Here is a 12,959-nt window from a genome sequence, read left to right as displayed (position 1 = left end):
CGACCACAGAAGAGGAGATCAAAAAGGTTGTACCCTTCACAATAGCCAAACACAAATAGAAATGTCTAGGGATATACCTGATTAAAAGAACAAAAGATCTATATGGGGCAACTACAGAACACTATTACAAGAAACCAAGAGTGACCTCAACAAATGGAAGAATATCCCATGCTTGTGGATTGGAAGACTCAATATAGTCAAGATATTAGTTCTGCCTAAGGCACTATATAAGTTTAATGCAATCCCAATACAATTACCCTCATCTTTATTCAAAGAAATGGAAAACTGATTACCAACTATATATGGAGTGTGAAGAAGCCCAGAATCAGCAGAGAAATCCTCACGAAGAAGGACACCGAGGGAGGCGGGGGTGGGGGGGAGGCTTGCTTGACCTAACTTTAGTACATACTATACAGCCACAGTTTTCTAACTGCATGTTATTGGTATAATGGCAGATACTCAGACCAATGGACAGGAACTGAAAACCCAGAAATAAAATCATCAACACAGAGACAACTGATCTTTGATAAGGGCCAAAAAATATCCAATGGGACTCTGAAACCCTCTTTAACAAGTGGTGCTGGAAAAAATGGAAATCAACCTGCAGAAAAATGAAGCAAGACCCTTATCTCACTCCATGCACAAGAATAAACTCAAGGTGGATCACAGACCTTGAAGTTAAACCCCAAACTATTAGGACCATCAGTGAGGGAATGGGGACCAATTTGAGAACTTTGGCACAGGAATACATAGGCTATCAGAAATAGGGAAGGACACAAACACAGAGGAGGCACAAATTGACAAATGGGATATACTGAAGATAAAATACCTGTGTACATCAAAAGAATTCACCAAGAAAGTAGTAAGAGAGTCCACGGACTGGGAAAACATCTTTAGCAATGACACATCAGACAAAAGCCTTATTACTACAATCTACAATACTCTGCTAGCTTCCAAAAAGAAACAAAACTAATTGCGCACTGAGGAGGTGGCCAAAGGACTTGAACAGAAGTTTCACAAGGGCAGAAATGCGAATGGCCAACAAACATATGAGAAAATGTTCCCGATCTTTAGCCATGAGAGAAAGGAAAATTAAAACAACAATGAGGTGCCACCTAGCATGCTCAAAGGTAGCCAATTCAAAAAATCAGAAAGCAACAAGTATTGGAGGGGCTTTGGGGAGACAGGAACTCTCATCTACTGCTAGTGGACCTGTAGGTATGTACAGCCACTATGGAAATTGATCTGTCGATATCTAAAAGAGATGGAAATCGAGTTACCATACGACCCAGCAATCCCCCTACTGGGCATATACCCAGAAGAGGCAAGAAACAAAGGACAGACATCTGTGCTCCAATGTTCATTGTGGCACAGTTCAGAATTTCTTTTTTTTTTTTTTTGCACGTCTGAGCGTGGAGGGCAGAGTGCGGGGTGGGGAGGTCTGTGATAGCCGGTCCCATGCAAATGGTTCTGTAAGCATTGTCCCGTGCCTCCTCAATCACTGCTAGATATACATTTGGGACCTTCGGATGGCCTTCTTAGCCCTGCCCCGCACCCCCCCACCCCCGCCAAGACTATGTTCAGTTATGTTAGTGGCCTCCAGCATCTCAGCCTCCATCTCCTCAATCAGATCCTGGCTTAGGCCTTCCCTAGTGGAAACAGTTCTCTGGTCACCAGCTTAGGGATAATCTTCCCCCATCCCTAAAATTATGACAAACAGAAATGAAAATGGTATACAAACTTTGGCCAAAGTCAAAACCGATCAGACCATGAATAAAAGATACCTAATTTTACATAGCCTCTGTTCATAGCTATAAACACTGTGCCCGGATGTGGCTAAGGAGGGGGTCAGGGTTTACAGAGTAATGTAGACTTGATTTGGTTAGACCCTGGGATCTCGTGCATCACTGCTTCCCCGGCCATTACTAGCATGCCTTCATCATGAGTGGAAAAAGGTTCCCTCGTCCTTGAGACCCATGTGTTCCCATTGGTCCAGAGGGAGCAGCAGTCCTGGGTCAGAGGAGCTGGATGGGCCCCTGGCCAGTGCAGTCCTCTCCCTGATTCCGGCCTCTGGGGCCGGAAGCCTTGGTTTTCTACCGAAACAACACTGCTGCCTTGTACAGCCTCCCTGGAATGTTTGTGGGTTCGGGAGAGCACAGTTTGCAAGCCCCCACATCAGGAATTCTGAGGAGTTTGAGATCAGTCGCTGGGGGAAAACTGGAGAGATTTCTATTCCAGACCAATTCTCAGGCCTGAGTTGTCTGGCCCCAGCTACAGAGACCCTGATGGAAAAGTGATTGAAGGCTTTTCAGCTCCCAGGCTCCAGAAAGGAAAAATGTTTCCACTGAGCCCCACCTACATTTTTCAATCTCCGTGGGGCTTGTGGTTGTTTTTTTTTTTTTAACGTTCTATTTTCTTACTCCCTGATGGCCCTTTCGGTTATTCAGCTTTCTCCACCTTTCCATTCCTCACAGTTCAGAATTTCAAGGAGTTGGAAACAACCCAAATTCCCATCAACTGACAATTGGATTAAAAAACTGTGGTACATACATACAATGGAGTACTATGCATCGTTCAAAAGCAAGGATGAACGTATGAAGCACAACACAGCATGCGAAGAACTGGAGGAAATCATGCTAAGCAAAGTAAGCCAAGCACAAAAGGACAACATGAGTCTGCTGGGGTGAGATTTAAAAAAAAATGCAAAGGAGACATAAGGAAAAAGCTACTTTATACAAACACTCCTGGGCTGAAGACGAGTAGTATGGCAAGGGCCAGTCCAAATCTATGGTTGCATATGGTAGCCAGCTAAAAAGAAGGTGGGGAAAGGGAAAAAAATAAAGAAAAATAAGGAAATGCTGAAAAAGGAATGGGTAGTGGGGCATGGGGAACTCACCTACCCAAGGGGATGGTATTGTTTATATCTCCACTGGGAAAGAGGAACCAGAATTCAACCCAGTGCTCCAAGATATGAATGTAACATGCTGGCAAGGAGTAGGGAACCAGTGCAGAGGTCTGAGGGACTGGCCCTAATCCCAAATATATGGTTATCTCCCCCTTCCCCCAGAAGAATTTATTTCAAAGTACGGCACTGGATCTGAAGCTCCAGGAAAGGGACATGTCTGATCGAGGGACACACAGGAGCAGATGAATGGGGAGGAGAAGGAGAGAGTGGAGCACATCCTGGCCCACCAGGCCATAAGGACCTTGTTTCTGATTAGAGCAGACAGTCCACAGAGAGGACCACATGATCTACCCCACTATGAGACATGACATCACTCACTGACCCATAGTCCTACAGGGGACAACACTAGAGACACAGTGTGAGTATTGCGCCCGATTTGATCCCACCACATGGAGGCAAAACACTAAGGGGTTGCAACAGAACAGCAAGGGAATAGAGCAGCAAGGTCCTGAGGGAATGGTGAAGGTGGGCTTTGGGGCTAGGCCTCGGTGCCCCAACAGACTGGACTGGAAAACACTCCTAAAGGCCAACAAACAGTCCTTGAACTAACTACAAGATTTTCATTCTTGTGTTTTATTTGTTCTTTGTCAGTGGTTTGTTGTTGTATATTGTTGCTTGGTTTTGCTCTCTCTTGATTTTGTGCATGTTATTATCTCTGCAGGTCTGTCTACGTAAGATAGGCTGGATGAACAATCGGGAGAAGAAAACAACAGGACTGGCAGTTCTCGGGGGCCATGGGAGAGGGGAAGGTGGGGGGAAAGGTAGTAGTATTAGCAAACCCAGGAGAAAGGGAACAACAAGTTAACCAAATCGGTGGTGAGGAGGGTGTGGGAGGCCTGGTAGGGAGTGATCAAGGATAATGTAACCAAGAAGAATTATTGAACCCAAATGAAGACTGAGCATTAGAGTGGGACAAGAGGAAAGTCAAAGAAATTAGAGGAAAGAGCTAGGAGGCAAAGGGCATTTATAGAGGTCTAAATAAAAGCATGTACATATGTAAATATATTTATATATGAGGATGGGGAAATAGATATATGTGCATACATTTATAGGTTTTTTATTAAGGTAGCAGATGGACATTGGGCCTCCATTGAAGTACTCCCTCAATGCAAGAATACTTTGTTCTATTAAACTGGCATTCTTTGATGCTCACCTTCCCAACACAACAGCTGAAGACAAATGGGTGCATAAGCAAATGTGGTGAAGAAAGCTGATGGTGCCTGGCTATCAAAAGATATGGTGTCTGGGGTCTTAAAGGCTTGAAGGTAAACAAGAGGCCATCTAGCTCAGAAGCAACAAAGCCCACATGGAAGAAGCACAGCAGCCTGTGCGATCACGAGGTGTCGAAGAGATCAGCTATCAGTCATCATCAGAACAAAAAATCTTATCATAGTTAATGAGGGGTGGGGAGTGCAGAGTGGAGACCCAAAGCCCATTTGTAGGCCACCGGATACCTCCTTACAGAAGGGTCTCGGAGAGGCGGCAGTCAGGGTTTGATGTAGCAATGATGAAATATACAACCTTCCTCTCATTTCTAAATACTTCCTCCCCCAATCCCCAGCCATCTCAACAATCATGATCCCAATTCTCTCCTACAAGTCTGGCAGGACCAGAGGATGTACACTGGTACAGATGGGAACTGGAAACATAGGGAATCCAGGGCGGATGATCTCTCCAGGACTATTGGTGTGAGTGGTGATACTGGGAGGGTGGGTTGGAAAATGGGACCTGATTATAAGGATCTACATATAACCTCCTCCCTGGAGGATAGACACAAGAATAGTGGGTGAAGGGAGACGTTGGACAGTGTAAGATATTGTTAGGTAGGCTAGTGCAGGCTTGGGGAATGTTCATTAACACATGCCCAGAGAGCCAAGCCATGGGAACAAAGGAGTGGCCCACTGCACATGCTCAGAGGTTCATGTCCCACCCCCCCACCCCCCGGGAGGCATGGGTGGGCACTAAATCTGGATTGGCCTACCTAGGCCACCTGGATTGGCCCACCTAGGCCACCTGGATTGCCCACCTAGGCCAGGTGAATTCAATTCAGCCAATGGGTTCAATCAGGGGTTGTCCACCAAGCCTCCCCGTGGAATCCTTAAAAAGGCAGGAGCCTAGAGTCGAGACACACTTTTTTTGCCCCATGATGCTGAGCAGCTTCTGCCAGGCTCCATGGTCGGGAAGAGTCCTATGGGTGCTGTGTAAACCTGAAACTTCTTCTAACTCTCATAAAACTCACTTGGATCATGAACCAGGCTTCGGCGTGAATTCGTTCTCACGCGGGGCCAAGGACCGAGGTATAACTCTAGATCCAGAGAGATCTAACAATATGACAAAATAATAATTTATAAATTATCCAGGGTTCATGAGGGATTCATGAGTGGGGAGGGAGGGGACAAAATGAGGAGCTGATGCCAGGGGCTTAGGTGGAAAGCAAATGGTTTGAGAATGATGGGGGCAATGAATGTACAAATTTTCTTTATACAATTGATGTATGTATGGATTGTGATAAGAGTAGTATGGACCCCTAATAAAATGATTTTAAAAAAAGAAAAAAAAACGATGTGGGCAATCATCACCACAATCCATTTTAGAATGTTTTAATTTTTGTACCCATTGTTATTAGCTTCTTATTTTTCCCAGCCTCTCCTAACATAACCCTAAGAAACTATTATCCTAGTTAGTGTATCTATAGATTTAACAAGCCTTTATTTCATATGAAGAAAATCATATAAACCTACAAGTATAAAAAGATAAAACAGAAAAACCTCAATCCAAAAGGAAGCCAAAAATAATAAACTGAAACAAATAAAAAGTGAACCATAAGAGAAAGCAAATGATACAATGTTTAATTTAAACCTACCTAAATTTGAATTAACATTTTCTGGTGCACTTTGTCTGACATCCCTAGTCACTGGTCAGAGGAAATTCCATGGAGGCTTAATAACCATGGAGATTCTGCCAATTGATTTTAGGCTTTCACTGTCATCCATAACCTTCTGCAAAGTGGGTACTCAGAATGTAAGCTCTAATACAATTCCCTCCTCTGATCTTGGGCTTTTATTATTTACAATCCTTGGATCACAAAGGCTGCTGTTGTGTTCACTCTGTGAATTACTGACAACTGACATAGATGACTACTTGTTTTAAGACAAGCAAGACGCTATTCTTTCTGATAACCAGACACCAAGTGATTTCTTCACGCTTTTCTGTAGCACCCATATCTTCAGTGATCCCTTATGAGTGTAAATATTGATCAGGGTTGCATCATAAGAACTGATTGTCCTTAGGTTATGGCTTAGGGTTAAGTGTGATTTCAAAATTCATATATATATGAATTTTATATATATATAAAATATCACTGTTCCACCTGAGTATTGTCTGCTTCTTGAGAGCTAATATATGTAACTTCCATGGGTCCTAATCACAATGTATTAAGAAATAATTGTTACGTGTTTTTCTTGTTTGATAGATACCAGAGCATAAAAGGATGGGGGTGGGGGGACCGTATGCAGTATATTTTCTAGAATAAGATTACAAAGCATGCTTCAGTGGAAAAAGAATATCAACTTCACTTGCATTTCCCTGTCTCATTCCTCTTCCTTAGAGTCATTCCTTAAACTCCATAGAGGTATTTGTTGTCTATTGATAATTTAGTATAGATAAGCTACCTTCTTATGTTGTTGATGTTGTTAAGTGCCTTTAAGTTGATCCTGTCTCATGATGACCTGACATACAATAGAACAAAAGGCTGGCCAGCCTGATGAAAACTCTGACTGCTATTTAGCATACAGGAGTGTGCTAGTTTCCTACATCAACCTAAGTGCCTTACAATCCAGCTGGGGGTCTGAAGAACAACAACATAATCTGTCACAGGTCTAGAGGGAGAATTAAGGTGATTGCAGGCCCCTGTTCTTTTTCAGAATCTTTTCTTGCCTTGTTTAGTGTCTGGTGGCTAGAAATGTTCTCGACTATAATCTGCCTCCATCTTCACATGACTTTCTCTTGTCTAGGTGTCTTTCCTCGCTTTGTCACTTGTGAGGACACTTGTCATCTGATTTCAACTGATTGAATTAATCTAGATTGATTGTATAATTGTACCTTGAGATTCTTTATTACATCAGCAAAGACCTTTTGTTCTGAATCACTTCTCTTATATACTAGATCGAAAGTGTGAAAACAGACACATCCATTTGAGCTATCATTTAGTCTATACAATGGCTTGGGGGAAGTCATATTTCAGAAGGTTCTGAATAACACTCCACCTTATATAGATAAGATGCTACACGATTTTAGCTTGCTATTTTGTGAAACTTTTCCCAGGTATTATTTGGCCATGCTGTCTTTGCACTAACCTTCACCAGTTCTTCCCAGCAAAGGTTTACACTGCTGAAAAAGACTGGATGCCCAATACAATGTATGTGACAGTTGTTAACTGACTAAATGAGGTTTTGCTTCTGTGAAAACATTTTTAAAAACAAAACACCTCAGGGCCATCGAGCCAATTCTGACTTATGGTGACTCTGTAGGACAGGGTAGATACTCCTGGGGGGATTTGAGGCTATAACTTTTTTATTGGAATAGAATGCCTCATCTTTCCCCTTAGGGGTGACTGGTGGTTTTGAACTGTTAACTCCATTGTTAATAGTTCAAAGTATAACCACTAAGCCACCAAGGCTCCTTCTACAGTTGGTACTATTTTAGCAATATATTTTAAATCCTTTTTCATTTGTTTTCTGTAGCATTACAATATTGATTATGCTTTCATTTTGTAATAATAGCTAGTTTTTATTAATCCCTGGGTAATGTTTGGGAATGGTAACCCATCAGTAGGTTGAACTCACAAGCTGTTCCACATGAGAGAGATGAGGCTGTCTCTCCCTTAAATATGTACACACTTGTAAATCCACATAGATTGTTTTACCCTGACCTGTAAGTTTTGTGAGGGGCTAATTTCACTCAGCACAAGGTCCTCCAGTTACAAACATGTCAAGAAGTGTTTCACATCTTCATAATTATTCTTTATCTTTAAAAAGTTTTATTAGTACTTCATCCACATATCATACAAGTCAATTGTCCAATCATATCAAGAAAAATGGTACAATCTTTACCCCAGTCAATTTTTAGAACATTTTCTTTTTTGCCTGCACTCATTGTGTTATATATATATATTCAATGTTGGCAAAAATATACACAACAAAATACCCACCAAGTTAACAACTTCTGTATGTATAATTCAGTGCCATTGAAAATACACTTCATGTTAAACAAATATTATTATTAACCCTCTCCAAAGTGTTCCACCACCATTAAAATGCACTCAATGGACCCTAAGCAAAAATGTTTCCTCCTTCACCCACATAAACATAGGTCAAGTGTGGTTTTTCTTTGAAAGAAACACACAGTGATCTTGATATAATACTCACAATCCTGAAATTCCATAGTTTAAAACTGCTTCTATAAAGAGTTGTACACACATCATCATAATCAGCTCCAAGGCTCGCCCCCCTCATACCCACTGATCACGCCCTATTTCCCCTCTCCCTGCCTTTTCCTTTCCCCATAAGACATTGCATCAGCTATTATCTCTATGCAAATCACTGTTCTTTAACATTGCACTATCTTCCATTGTATGTACCATGGCTTATTTATCCAGTTTTCCATTGATGAACATTTAGGTTGTTTCCAGCGTCTTGCTGTTGTGAATACTGCTGTAATACACACATATGTGTGCTATTTTCTTATTTCTTGAAGGTATATACTAAGTAGTGCAGCAGTTCTCAACCTGTGGGTCATGACCCCTTTGGGGGTTGAATGACCCTTTAACAGGGGTCACCCAATTCGGATTCATAACAGTAGCAAAAGTACAGTTATGAAGTTGCAATAAAAATCATATTCTGGTTGGGGATCCCCACAACATGGGGTACTGTATCAAAGGGTCACACATTAGGAAGGTTGAGAACCACCTAAGTAGAGGAATTTCTGGGCCACATAAGATTCCTGCTCTCTATTGTTGGAGGAAGCATCCTACCCCTTCCCACAGTGCTGGTACCGTGTTACCATCCCACCAACAGTGCCTTGGGATCCAAATGCTCCACACCTTCTTCAGTGTTTGTTATTTTCTGTTGTGTTTGTTTAATTGCTCTCAAGACTAGGGTGAGGTAGTATCTCAACGTTTCTATTTGTATCTCAGATGGCTAGTTATCACAGCTTTTCTTTATAGGTTTGTTGGCTGCCTGAATGTCTTCATTGGCATACTGTTTGTTCAGGTGTCTGCGCAACGTTTTGTTAGATTATTAATCTTTCTGTTATTTTCTATAGATAAGTCCCTTGACCAATATTTCATTAAGTATTTTACTCTAGTCGGTGGGTTCGCTATTTACTCTTTTGGTTTAGTCTATTGACTCTTACTTATTTCCCTGTTATATGTCACTTTTGGTGTGACATGCCTTGCCAGTTTAGAGTCATTGCTACAGGGAGTATGAAATCAGTGCATCTTTTTGATGAGAGATTGGCATACTAAATCCACATTTAAAGAATTTTTAATAGGATTATATCATGAGAAAGAGGGGTGGGATTGAAACCTGTTGGAAGTCATTGACAGAGACAATCAGGATAATGAAAATGATATTTTAGTTTCAGATGACGACATATTAGTGATTGGGTTTGAAGACTCTGGACATGAGGTTTATTGGACAGATAAACTATATATCATGGGCCTAGATATAGTAGCAACCCTGTGAACTGTCATTAATTCTTCTGACCAGTAAATCCCCCCATAGGCCTTGATAGTCAAGCCCCACCACCATCAATTCAGCTCTGACTCATTAGACCTGCATAAGGGTTTCAAGACTCTATATCTTTTCAGGATCAGACCGCTTCATCTTTTCCCTGTGGAGAAGCTGGTGGTTTGGAATCCCCAACCTTGTGTTTAGCAGCCCATGCTTATCATGCCACACATCAGTGCTTCTTTTATATGTGTGTGTTTATCTATTTATAATCAAGATTTTCAATATATATGTTCAAAAGCAGAACTACAGCCATTGAATCGATGTCAATTTAGAGTGAGTAAAAGAGAGATTTGTGTCTAAGAAATATCTCAGGGAATCACACAACAGGGTATCCTGGCAAGTCGAAAATGTGTATGTCTGGTACCAGAGCTACAGACCTTTGTTGCTGCATGAGATCTGCCTGGTGAAGCCAAAATTTGTGGGTCAGGCAGCAGACTGTAGACTTCTCTAAGCTCACCAGTTAAGCTTCAGTTTGAAGACAAGCACAGAAATGAGAAAGAGAAATGAAAACAGAAAGAGCTTTGCCAGCCATTCATTTATATACTGGGGCAGACTATGCCTCCCAGAAACTCCCTTTACAACAGATTGGCTGCTCACAGCAGATCACACCAGATGAGTGCGCAGCCAGCCCCTTCTCTCAAACCACTGAGCCATGCTGAGACATCCCACGAACCATCACAGAGCATAGAACGCTTTCCTTTTGGTTACTCTTGCATGTGTGCACATGAAGAGGGAAGAGACCAAAGTGTGAAGAGTTCAGAGAAAAAAAATCAAATTTCTCAATGTACACAAATAGCAAGACACTAATGTCAGTTAAAACACATATGGGAGATGGGTTAAGGTTCAAGTTCATATCTTTAAAATGAAGATTATTTAAATTGAAGGCCTGTCTACTCAACAAACACTTAGATAGCAACAACAGAACAAAAAATAAACTCACTGCCATGGAGTTGATTTTGACTCAGAGTGAGTTGAGTTCAGGTCGTAAATAATAGTAGAGAGTAAGCCTGCCCCTGGGAGTTTTTGAGACATTAACTTTTTTGTTTGTTTGTTTTTTGGGTTTTTAAATCATTTTATTAGGGGCTCACACAACTCTTATCACAATCCATACAAACATCAATTCTATAAAGCAAATTTGTACATTTCTTGCCCTCATCATTCCAAAACATTTGCTCTCTACCCAAGCCCTGGCATCAGCTCTTCATTTTTCCCCTCCCTCCCAGCGACCCCTTCCCTCATGACTCCTTTATAATTTACAAATTATTATTTTATCTTACCATTCATGTACTGTTTGATGTCTCCCTTCACCAACTTTTCTGTTTTCTGTTCCCCAGTGAGGGGTTTATATGTAGATCCTTGTAATTGGGTCCCACTTTCCAACCCAACCACCCTCCATGCTCTGAGTATCGTCACTCACACCACTGGTCCTGAAGGGATCATCGAGCCTGGATTCCCTGTGTTTCCAGTTCCTATCTGTACCAGTGTATATACTCTGGTCCTGCCAGACTTGTAAGGCAGAATTGGGATCATGATTGTTGGAGCTGCTGGCGGGTGGAGGAAGCATTTAGGAACTAGAGGAAAGTTGTATGTTTCATCATTGCTACATCGCACCCGGACTGCCTCCTCTCCTCCCTGAGACACTTCTGAAAGGGGCTATCCAGTGGCCTACAAATAGGCTTTGGGGTTCCACTCTTCACCCCCTTCCCCTCATTTACAATGATAGGATTTTTTGTTCTGATGATGTCTAATACCTGATCCCTTCTACACCTCATGATCACACAGGCTGGTGTGCTTCTTCCATGTGGGCTTTGATGTTTCTCAGCTAGATGGCCGCTTGGTTACCTTCAAGCCTTTAATACCCCAGGTGCTATATCTTTTGATAGCCAGGCACCATCAGCTTCCTTTGCCACATTTGCTTATGCACCCATCTGTGTCCAGTGATCGTATCAGGGAGGTGAGCACACAGTGATATGTTTTTTTGTTCTTTGATGCCTGATAACTGATCCATTCTGCACCTCTTGATCACACAGGCTGGTGTGCTTCTTCCATATGGGCTTTGTTGCTTCTGGGTTTGAGGGCCGGTTGTTTACCTTCAAGCATTTATGATCCCAGATGCTATATCTTTTGATAGCCCGGCACCATCAGTTTTCTTCACCACATTTGCTTATTCACCCGCTTTGTCTTCAGCTGTTGTGTCGGGAAGGTGAGCATCATAGAATGCCAATTTAATAAAAGAAAGTGGAGAGCAAATGCCTTGAGAATGATTGGGGCAGGGAATGTATGGATGTGCTTTATACAATTGATGTATGTATATGTATGGATGGTGATAAGAGTTGTATGAGTCCCTAATAAAATGTAAAAAAAGAAAAGAGGAGAAAAAAATGATTAGGGCAAAGACTGTACAGATGTGCTTTATACAATTGATGTATGTATATGTATGAACTGTGATAAGAATTGTATGAGCCCCTAATAAATTGTTAAAATTAAAAAAAAAAAAAGAAAGTGTTCTTGCATTGAGGGAGTACTTGACTGGAGGCCCAATGTCCATCTGCTACCTTAATACTAAACCTGTAAATATATGCATATAGATCTATTCCCCCATCTTCATATATAATATATTTACATATGTACATGCCTTTAATGGGAGTAGAAATCCTCATCTTTCTCTTGCCAAACAACAGGTGGTTTTGAACTTCCTGTACTGACCTTGTGGTTAGCATTTCAAGGTATAACTACTACGCCATCAGGGCTCCTGCAATACTTAGATTAGCTAGTTCAGAGTCAAAAATCTTTTTGAAAAGGGATATATTAGGTGTTTCTGAAAGTAAGGAAAGCAAATCACTCTCAAAACCAGATTTTGAAAGATGGTAGCAAATTTCAAGTTCTAATTGAAAGAGATGCAGTATGATGTGGCTATGGGCTTTTGTGGATACTCTTGAGCAAAGGCTAACAGCAGCCCTGACCGTCTTCACAGTGACTATTACTAAGAGGTAAAGCCATGTGATGACATAAACAGCAGGATGGGTTTGGGGCATGACTTTTGGCTCACTGACTTTCAATTCTCACAGGTCAGCTTGGCCTGATTGATCCTCTTTAACTGTGCATAATAGTGATGTTTTCCACTTTACTTAATTTTGCTTATTTGATAGAGATTCTTTCGCACATCACTTAGTGGAGATTTTGTCTAGTTGCTGTCAGCTTTG

Source organism: Tenrec ecaudatus, chromosome 5 (assembly GCF_050624435.1).
Source record: "Tenrec ecaudatus isolate mTenEca1 chromosome 5, mTenEca1.hap1, whole genome shotgun sequence".
Taxonomy (NCBI): Eukaryota; Metazoa; Chordata; class Mammalia; order Afrosoricida; family Tenrecidae; genus Tenrec; species Tenrec ecaudatus.
This window is presented reverse-complemented; position numbering follows the sequence as displayed.